The following is a 10,624-nucleotide window of genomic DNA, read 5'->3' on the forward strand; positions in this document are numbered from 1 at the left end:
GATCTTCTTGAATTAGCTGGTATGCAACTGTCATTTGCCTATCACTATTGTATAACTGATCTGCTGTCATCCTTGATTTCTTGATTCCAAATCACTGGTATTATTTAAGTTAACACAGCTATATATTGCAAGGGATAAGCTGTGTTTTTGTGTCTTACAGTGGTATGTGGCTGGAAGCCCGTCAACAAGGTCAGAAGAAAATGAAGGCACTAACAGGTTTATCTCACAACTTTTTTTTCTTTTAAAGTGTTTATCATTTGCTTTTCTCCTTTGCACCATTTTTTACCTTTCTTTGCAAAACAGTTACTTGACATTTCCTTGCACATACAAGTGTGTAGAGTTTATTTTTCTTATATATTAATGCTTTGAGTTTGTGCTATCAGATTACATTATCTGTAGCTACTCCAACACCATTAATGGCTCATAGTTTCCAGCATTTCAGTGACTACTCTCAGGACTCTCTTTTTCCTAGAAAAGCCAAGGATTTGTGTGTTTCTATGCCTCCTGGGAACTTGAAGCTCTTATGTATACTCTGGAAAATTGAAGATTATTTTCATTTCAGATACTGAGATAAAAGACAGGGAAAATAATCTGAAACCTAGCAAAATGTGCGTGAAACCTCTGGCCTAGAAGGTTATTTGAAAAATCATATCAACCCTTGGTTATCTCAGCCCTGTTTTTCTTGCCTCCAATATTCTCTTTCTCCTTCTAGTCATTAAGGTAAGCACAGCTGGCTAAATTCAGTCCAGTGAGAGGAGCCATCATAAGGCTTTTGCATTATTTATGTCCCACTTGAGTCTTCAAAACTCGCCTTTTCTACAGAGGTGAATTTACCCAGTGAGAGCTAGTGGTTTGTCTCACTGAGTAACCATTGGTCTCTCGCACAGCCAGGTCCCTGTAACAATATTTATAAGCTCTTTCAGGTCTAACATAATAGTTTTCTCTCCAAGTTGTTGTTCTCCCTGCTCCATTAGTTGTATGCTGCTAAGTTGCCTTAGACATTTCAGTGCCTCAGACACTTTGTACCACTGGCAATTATAATGGTTGGCCTTTAAAGATGGTGGTTCCTAAGGCTTGTCCAGATGTTGCTGTCTTGCCTAGTTTTGTCCTCTCAGTCATTTGTTGTTCAGTTTTGGCAAAGCAAGGTTCATGCTTCTTTGTCCTTTCCTTTTATTATCAATGGCTCTCTGAAAGTTTCTAATTCACATTCGATACAGAGCTCAAATTTTCCTGCATATCTTGTAACTGGTTTTAATCATATTAATGTGTATGAAAGCTTACAGTGGTTTCTAAGTGCAGGACTTTGAGTCATGCATGTGTTTTCCAGCATTTAGTTTATTGTTCTTTTTTGTTTCCTGCTTTTCTTGAACTTTAAATCTGATCTTAAATCTTCCAAAATCTTTTCATCTCCACGATAACAGATTTTGCAATTAGTCATTACATTACTAGCATAATACACTTACTGGAACTGTCTAGAAATTATGTTTTGCTATTTGAGTATTTTCCTTGTAGGTATCTGAAAGGTTATCATATGCTGATCTCATTTATACCTGTTTAAATCCAGAAAGACTATGTTGAAGGCAGAGGAGACACCCTCCTGTTAAGTTCATGTGTTTAGGATAAGAATCTGGGCCCAGCTTGTTTTAACTTTACTCTTCATTTCTTGGAGTGGAAGAAGTCACTTCCCTGTACAGTGATGATTAATAACTCATGCATCCCAAAACAGAAAACACATTTGAACAAAAGCAGTCCTCGCTCTTGCTATTATGTTTTTTTAGAAGTGATAATTTGTCTCACATTTATTTCTTTCTCATAACATGTCTCTGTCAAGGGAGCCATAATAGCAGGAACTTTGTTACTGTAAAATAGCATGATTAGATGCTGATATTTACTGAGTACTTTATTTGCATGTTAATAAATAGTTGGCTTCCACTACAAACCTGCACACCCTGAATTTTGTGTGGAAGACAATGTTTGTTTCCTTGGAAAAGAACATTGACATTAAAAGCTAATTTACAGCTAATTTCTTTCTTTCTGAAACTCCCTTTCAGAAGGTGTGGAAGAATCTTCCAATCAGTTCTTTATTGCTCTGTTATCTTGACACTTCAGGTTTCATGGAATTGCAGTCTTTAAAGTGGTTTTAGGACTTAAAGGTTTTAGGGCCTTAAAGTCGTTTAAGATGCCTATGTTTTATTAGGAAAACACTTCAAAACCTGTTGTGATAATAGCATTTCAGGCTAGGCTGGTAGACTAAAGAATCAGTTTTGAACAATGGATAGAAAATCAGAATTTAAAAATAATAAGTGTGCATGGAAATGGAACAAAATGCCTATCCATAGGTGTTTCACAAACAATGATTATATTGAGGTGATGAGCTGTGGAATTGGCTAGAGACAGATTTCTCTCATTCACTGCTAGTATGAGAGCATATTTATGCCAAGCCATGCTTATAGCAGGTCAAATCAGAAGTGTTGTGTGTGGTTAACTGTTCTTAGGTCTTTACTATTTCATTGTGTCAGTCAAAACTTCTCCTTCTTCCAGTGTTGTACTTCTGCTTCATCTATGCCTCTCATCTTCTTACTGCAACCATCCTTTGTGGTTTGCCAGTGGCATCAGCTTTGACATGTCATTCGTCCTCATCTCCCCAAAATCGCCTTTGCCTTTCCCTACACTCTTTCTATCCATGTGGCCTCTGCCTATTTTTCATGGATGTCCTTCTACACTTACGGGCTGATGATGACAAGGTTGTGGGTCAGTCATGACTGGTAAAATAATTTTATTTTTTATTTAAATCCGCACTTCATTATGTCACTAAGACTGTGTATTATCTGGAACAGAGGTAATCATCATAAAATTTCAAGTTTGCTTTTCCTTTTGTCAAGCCTACACTTCCCTGTCTGTCTGTCTGCACTTTTTAGTGGGCCAGATCTCTGGAAGCAGCCACTGTGTAACATACAGGTCCCAGTTTAACAAAGTACTTGACCATATGACTAACTTAAAGCATCTATTTAAGACATATGCTTGTGTGCTTTGATGAACGCTTTGCCAAGCGATTTCTGTGTCTTGCTGGGAAAAAAATACAATGATAATATGCCAGGAATTTGACTATGAGACAGTCATTAATGAATACACCGACATAGAATATTTGCTTTTCTAAATAAGCTTTTGCTATGCCTTCTCTTTTGTGCATGGAATTTCCTAGCAGGGACATTTAAGTGATGAATGGCTCTGCAGCTTAGTTATGCTAGCTAGTAATCATGTGAAAAATCTCTTTATTATTGCAAAGGGATAAACTGGAGAGAAAAAGAATCAAGAATGGAGCAATAATATAGTAAGTGAGATGACTTTTCCTCTTTGATGGACATCAGTACAGCCAGTGCCAAACCAGTGTAACCAAGGAGAATCCAACTAACATTATTTAGAAGTTTGCAGTCCAAGCTGTATTAAAGTGCAGATTTTGTTCCAGCAAAGATTTTTAGAATGCCAATATTTCAATCAGAAGAGAGCCTGTGAGACTGCAGAGAAAGAGAGAAATGAAATTTATCTGCTCACTTACAGAGGGGAAGAAAGTGAGATGAGATTTCCCTTTTTTCCTTTGCATGGATTACCTATGGGGCTAAGCTGATGGGAGTATCATGCTCTCAGTGAAAAGCTGGATCCCAACTTGCACCCTGATCCTACTAAATTTGCTTCCGCATGAGCAGCCTTGGGGATGCTTCCTGCCTTGCTCCTGTGAATCAGCCCACAGAACAAAGCTACGATAATGAATGGGTCTCTAATTGCTTTCGGTCTGGACTGGCTGCTACTTGCTATGGTCGTGGGACAGGGGAGAAGCAAGAATTAACTGTGGCCCTGTGAAGAGCCTTGTGCCACAGCTGTTACGAGGACCATTCCTGTAGCTCAGACTACGTGTTTCAGTGCTCTGCGGAGGAACACAGTTATTTTTGTTCATCATTGATCTTTGCTCCAACAACTGATGCTCTAAATGAATGGCATATGCAAAATGCTCATCCTAAGATAATATTCTCCCCAGTGCAAGAAATCAATAGAAGAAAAGTAGTGCAGTGTCACTGAGAATATTAATTTCCCCCAGAATAATAGATTGAAACAGGAATCCCCTGGGCATAAAAGCTAAGGCAAGTAAACGCAAACCTTAAATGTAGGAGAAAAAAAGAAGGAACTGTCATCATGACACAGTCTCCAAATCCCAGCAGATACTTTCCATGGTGGTGGTAACCTAGAGCAATATGTAGTACTGTGATAGGAGTGGTGGCAGTACTTGATAGCAGATTTATGAAAGGCAATGCAATGAGTCTCTTGGTGTTATGAGTGCCTGCAGACCCTAAAGGGACTCTGTAGGGGAAAAAACAAACCACTGGATTTCTATTACCTAGAAAACATCACTTTCCCCTAAAGTTCTTTAAATTATGTTTTTGTAGAAAATGTGAGGAAATTAGGTGTAAAAGGTCTTGCAACAGAGGTAGCTAAGCTGCTTACAGTCTCAGAAATGGTGAAAAAGATGTGCAAAGGAAGGTTAAATAGTAAAATTCAGCAAAGGTACAGGATTTAGCATTCAATCTAGGAAAATAAGATTTTTTTAAATTTTCTAAGACAAGAGCGCTAATTCTGTGAGATCCTCTGAGGTGACATTCAACCTCCTCGATATTCAAATTTAGGAGTGCTGGGGAGGCCTGTGTCAGAGAGTGGTGTGGTGATTCACTGAAGTTGGAAAAGTGCATACTTTTCATTAGGAGGCACAGAGCACCCTAGTGCTATGATCTCTATCTAAAACATTGACCCAGCACAGATCTTTCCCAAGACATGACGTGGTTCAGTCTCCCAGGCTGGATCAGAAGAAATCTGAGAGCTCTGAAAAGCTGAGTATGATAATGAGTTGGGGCCAAGGCAAGCTAGCCAATTTGCATCCTTGATTAACCTGGTTTGATTCTGGGCATCTGTAAGGCTCCATCCCAGTTGTTGCCATTTATGGTGAAGATTTGCCCTCATGCAGATCAAGTCCTCCAGAGAACATATTTTCTTTTCCTAGTGATCAATATGGCTCTGAACTCTTTCTGAAGGGCCTGTTCAAGGCACCTGCTGATGTGGAGGGCAATAGTAGAAGACCCAGGGAATATTAAAAGATGTTTCTCATTGAAGAGTGGAAAGGATGAAAGCCCTCTTCTAAGTGAGGTGTTCAAGACTTTGAGGCACTTTGCTGCACTGCAAGGATCTGGCATAAGCCAGGATCTTTGGGATATCAAGTTTCTTGCAGGTGTCCTACAAGTGTTGAATCTGAGATGTGAACCCTGGAAGCTAAACTAGGTTTCTCAGCAGTTTGCTCAATAAATAAGATAGAAATCTGAATGGAAGAATGAATGCTGGCAGAAACAAGACTGGGCTGCATGAAAAGAAGGTCGAGGGAGGTGATTCTACCTCTCTGCTCTGGTGAGACGCCACCTGAAGTACTGTGTCCAGCTCTGGAGTCTTCAGCCCAGGAAAGACATGGACCTGTGGAGCTGGTCCAGAGGAGGGACACAAAAACAATCAGAGGGATGGAAACCTCTCCTGTGAGGACAAGCTGAGAAAGTTGGTGTTGTTCAACCTGGCAAAGAGAAGGCTCTTGGGAGACCTTTTTGTGACCTTTCAATACTTAAATGGGGCTTATAAGAAAGATGGGGATAGACTTCTTAGTAGGGCCTGTTGTGGTAGGATGAAGGGCAATGGTTTTAAACTAAAAGAGGGTAGATTCAGACTAGATATAAGGAAGAAATTTTTTACAATGAGGGTGGTGAAACACTGGAAGAAGTTGCTCAGAGAGGTGGTAGATGCCTCCTCATCCCTGGAAACATTCAAGGTCAGGTTGGACGGGGCTCTAAACAACCTGATCTAGTTGAAAATGTCCCTGCTCATTTCAGGAGAGGTTGGACTAGATGACCTTTAAAGGTCTCTTTCAACGCAAACAATTCTATGCTTCTGTGATTCTGCTGTGGTTTCCCAAGGTGGAATCATTATCATGAGAAACACATGAGCTTTCTTCCAAACAAAAAGTGTCTTGGGAGAAAAAATGTATGTACTCATGAGTGTAGCTATGTGGTGGCAGGAAGGGTAAGGTCAAGAGATTTAAAAAGCCCACTGAAGATGATAGAAGTCTAACTTTCATGGTCCAACTGCTCAAACCTTGAGAAAAACTATTAAGTGCCTATTAGCACCGAGCGAAGAACATACTTAAAATGTTGTCTTCACAGATGGACAAATGTTGTACATCCTTTGATATGATCAGCAATGTGTTCTCAGGTCCCAACAATTCATATATACCCCCTGCTTTATCATTCACAGGATCAAGGAGAATATTTTCACTGTCCTATTACAAAATTTGACTGCAGGAAGAGTAGGGAGCAGGGTTTTCCTCCCCTGCAGATTGGTGATGGTTTGGTGCAGTGTTTCAGTGCAGGTATTTTGCTGTATCTCAGATGCTTGCTTTTGCTCATTTAGCTAATTGCCCAATATTATGATTTGGGATCAGAAATGTTCTCTCGCCTCAGATTGGCAGTGACTGGGCAGAGAAGAGTTCCCTTACTCTATAGTATGAGGCATGGTTCACTTCGTAGGGCTGGCCTGATTTTTATGCAATAAACCTGTGCTTTTGAAGAGACATAGCATATTGATCATGCCTTGCACGCCTTGCACAATCTCTGCAGTGCAATGCTCACATGGAAAACCTGAGTGAACAACAACAACAAAAAAAATATTTCCTAGGGAAAGGATTTCTCTGGAAGATTTCTGAAGGAGAAAGATGAAGGTAAAGCCCTGAAGTCATGCCTTTACTGAAAAACAGTCTCAACTGCTGATAGTAACTGTGTAAATCTACTTGAATGAGACAACAGTGAAGCATCTTTATTTTTCTCTCGTTCATAACAGAACACTTAGCATGAAAACCCATAATTTCCAAGTGAGTCACTGGAAAAGGGTAGATTTCAAAGGAACCACCATGAAGTTTGCAGCAGGTGAAAGCAGCCAAAAAATGAGATAAGGGTGAGACATTTCATGTTCATAACCCAGTCAGCAACATCAGTCCAGTCAGCTCATGCACATATTATGTTCATGTGGGAGACTGTAAAATATGGTGGGGTTTTATGGAATGAAAAAAACAGGAGCCTTTAGAACTACACATAGGCTCTAAGTCTCTCAGCTCATCATTTAATCTTTCCTTCAGAGATATTTATGCTTAAAAGCATATGGTTACTAACAAGCTTTGTCAAAACATATATTACTAGTCTGCACAAACTCAAGCAAAAATTACGTTGCATTTTTTTGCAGTTTGGGTCACTAACTGCATATGAAGAAGTGTGGCAGATTCTTCATCCTTGTCTTTTTGCATCAGAATTATATATTTCCTTAAAAGAAATTATCTAGTTACTTCAGTGAAGATTTATATGACAATCTATACAGATAAAGCCCTTTGCCATGTGTTAGCCTGCAGCTCAGACTTGGTAGCTTTACCTTGTCTTTTAAATACTGTGTTCTCTACAGCAGGACAGGATTCCTCAGCATGCTTTGAATTGTCAAGCTGTGTGAAACTAGATCCAAATCTCACTGAAATCAGCATAAGCAATTTCAATAACTCCAGCGTGCTAGGGAAGAGGTCCTTAAAGCATATGTTGCTCAGGCTCTTTCATCTTTTATGTCTTTATAGAGATAAGGGCATGATCAGTAACACGGAATCTTACTCAACCTAGGGGTGGCACCAGGTACGTGAAAGCCTTGAAAAAGTTGCAGTCTCAGTGCCTACCTGTCAAAAAAAGCAAGGGTTCCAGGAAGTGCTGCAAAGCCCTCTGATGAAAACCCTTGTTAACAGCATCGTCCGCTTCTTGATTGCTATTGGAAGCTTAAGTGTACCCTTATGATGGTTAGACTGATTGTTGGTTTTTGGAGCATTTCATGTGAGCAAAGTTAAAGAATCCCTTTGAAATCTCCAAATCAGAGCCTAACCACCATGAGATGAGACAACTGCACCAGTAATACATCTTATGGTCACCAAAAAGGGCAGCTTGGCTCTCCTTTTATTCTTCTCCCTAGCTCCTGGCATCTGTAGTACTGAGTGTGACCCTGCAAGGAGCAAAATCAACTTGTTGACCCACCCTAAAAAAATCCGCTGCTTTTTGTTGGATTAGTCTGCTACTAGTTTACCGAGCTGGATTAGCTCATGGAGGGTTTCTGTGAATGCTCACAAGAAGGAGATGGGACTGTGTGTTTGCATGCATGAACTCATGGAGCATATCAGTTTACCTTCAGAGATGTGAGAAAGGACTCGTGCTTGAAGGCTTCTCTTTTTCCAGCTATATCGATTAGTCTGCTACAAGCTAATACCTCTCCCTACAAACTTGCCTGCTTTACCCTTAGACCATCACGGCTCCAATATTACTACTCAATAATGCATGCAGTGATCCCTTTAGTCATTTAAGGAAATCCCCAGGAGCCATCCTGGACTGAATAACCTCTGTGAAGACCTTTGCAAAGGCTAGTTATTGCGCAGACTGGACAATAAAGGGAAATGAGGTTTACGTTTGCTTATCCAAAAGGCCAGAGAGAGTTCATAGATTATTCTTTGCACAGATAAGCTAGACCTAATGTAAACACTCCTCACTGGAAAGTATCTGCTGTTTGTTTTCCTAACTTTAACCATGTGGCTAGCAAAAGCAGAATAAATGAAATAAAAGACAGGCGTTTTCATAAGTAAAAACCCAGCATCTTTGAAAACTCATGTTACTGGCCCCTGAAAAAAAGTTAAAATTAACTTTTCTACTCACTGCATGAAACATGCTGATGTGGCTGCAAATCTTTCTTGTAAGTGAAAACTGGTAAAATTTCAAGTCAATTCCATCAGACCTTCATCATTACATTAGAGCAGAGCAGTCTGCTTATTTTAGTTAAACCACTGCTCCTATGCCCTTTATTTGGGAAATACTGATGTTATAGCAGGTTGTAATGATTTCCAATTCTGCTATAGAAAAATTCCAAGCAAAATCATTGGTGACTATAAATTAGCATAGCATGGCTCTTAAAAATCTCACCCACTACCCATCTGTATCTTTAGGTTCATAAATATTTGAGGAAAAAACTCTATTCTCTCTGCCAAAAGTGTTTATAGATTGTTTCAAACCAACCTGTAATTAATTGTTTGCTCTTCACTGCCTTTTTTCAAATGTGACTAAACTTAACAATTTATACCACCGAAGTCTCAACTCTCCACAGTAAGTTGTCCAACTGTGACTTGCTATTCCAGAGCTAACAAAAGTGTGTTTTTTACAATTAGTCCTCTTTGATAAAATTTCCACTCACAAGAATAGAACTTTAATTTCTATTTTTTTTCATCAAAAATTGCAGGGTGTTGTAGAAGAATTGGAAACAAGGGCTGGGTGACAGAAAGGAGGACTGGCCCTGGAATGAAAAGAAGACCTGGCTGTTGGAGCTGGTCTGATGCCATGATGTAGTGATGTTTGTGATAGCTGCCGTTTCTATGGCAACGTGACAGCATGATTTACTGCAATAATAGAGAAAGCAAACGCAAAGCTTTTGTTTAACTTCAATTCCATGAGCTATTTGTTGATATTGGGGAGGAGGGAGGGAGAAGTTCTTTGGCTTCTCATTAAGCACATTACTAATGTGTCTTAAATATAAAGAGAAGCCAATAAAGGGGATCATGGTGTTCAAATCTCCCTTCTGTGCTCACAGAGCTTGCACACACAGGCAGACATGGCACTCAACTTCCCTACAATGCAGTCAGTGTAGGAGATTTCTCTGTGCAGACTGCAATACTTGTCCATCGCCCAGCTCAGGAGAGCAGCGCAGCTGAGGCCACCGAGCAGAGTCAGTGGCAGAGTCGCTGGCTCAGGCTTCATGCTGGGCTAGGTCTCTGTCTTGAAGGTTACAGCTTGAAGGTTAGATGAGCTGCTGGACTAGGGTGACTGGAGATGTTTGTTTCTGAAGTATGTCAACAGGTGAGGGTAAAGGTATGGCACTGGCAGAGCTGAAGAGGTGGGTTTATTGGAGTCCACCGTGGCTGCAGGGTCCTGCTGAGGTGTGGTGGTGGTGTGGCTGAGGCCGGGAGAAGGGCTAGGGTTTGGGAGAGGAAGGGTGGAGATCCACCTTTATAGTGGGGTTCCTCAAGGCTCAATGAGCTTGTGCTGGTAAACAAAAACTGCCTCTGACTGTTGTGGTTGAGATCTGGTCCTCTGTACCAGGTTAGGGTGAAGGTTTGGGACAAAGGGTCAAAAAAGTTTGTTTGCTACTTACTCTTACAAGATCCACAAGGAAAAAGTAGAGGCTGGCAAGTATTTGTTTCAGGTTTGTAAGAGCACTAAGACTGATTGTAATGAAGACTGGAGTTAACAAAGGGAGAAAAGAATAGGATTGGGGACAGTGCGGGACTCCATGTTTAGCTTTACTGTTGAACCATGCAACATCACAGCACTGAATTGAAGGCTGGTGTCAGACATGGGAATCATCTTTTGTTTAATTGTGGGGTAGTTGTGTCTGATTAGGATTAGGTAATTGGATACTGGGGCTGGGCAGCTTGACTCTGCTGTCACCCCATTTCATCTGAATTTTCCCTTTCTGTCTATCC

This window comes from Strix uralensis, chromosome 2 (assembly GCF_047716275.1).
Source record: "Strix uralensis isolate ZFMK-TIS-50842 chromosome 2, bStrUra1, whole genome shotgun sequence".
In the NCBI taxonomy this organism is placed as follows: domain Eukaryota; kingdom Metazoa; phylum Chordata; class Aves; order Strigiformes; family Strigidae; genus Strix; species Strix uralensis.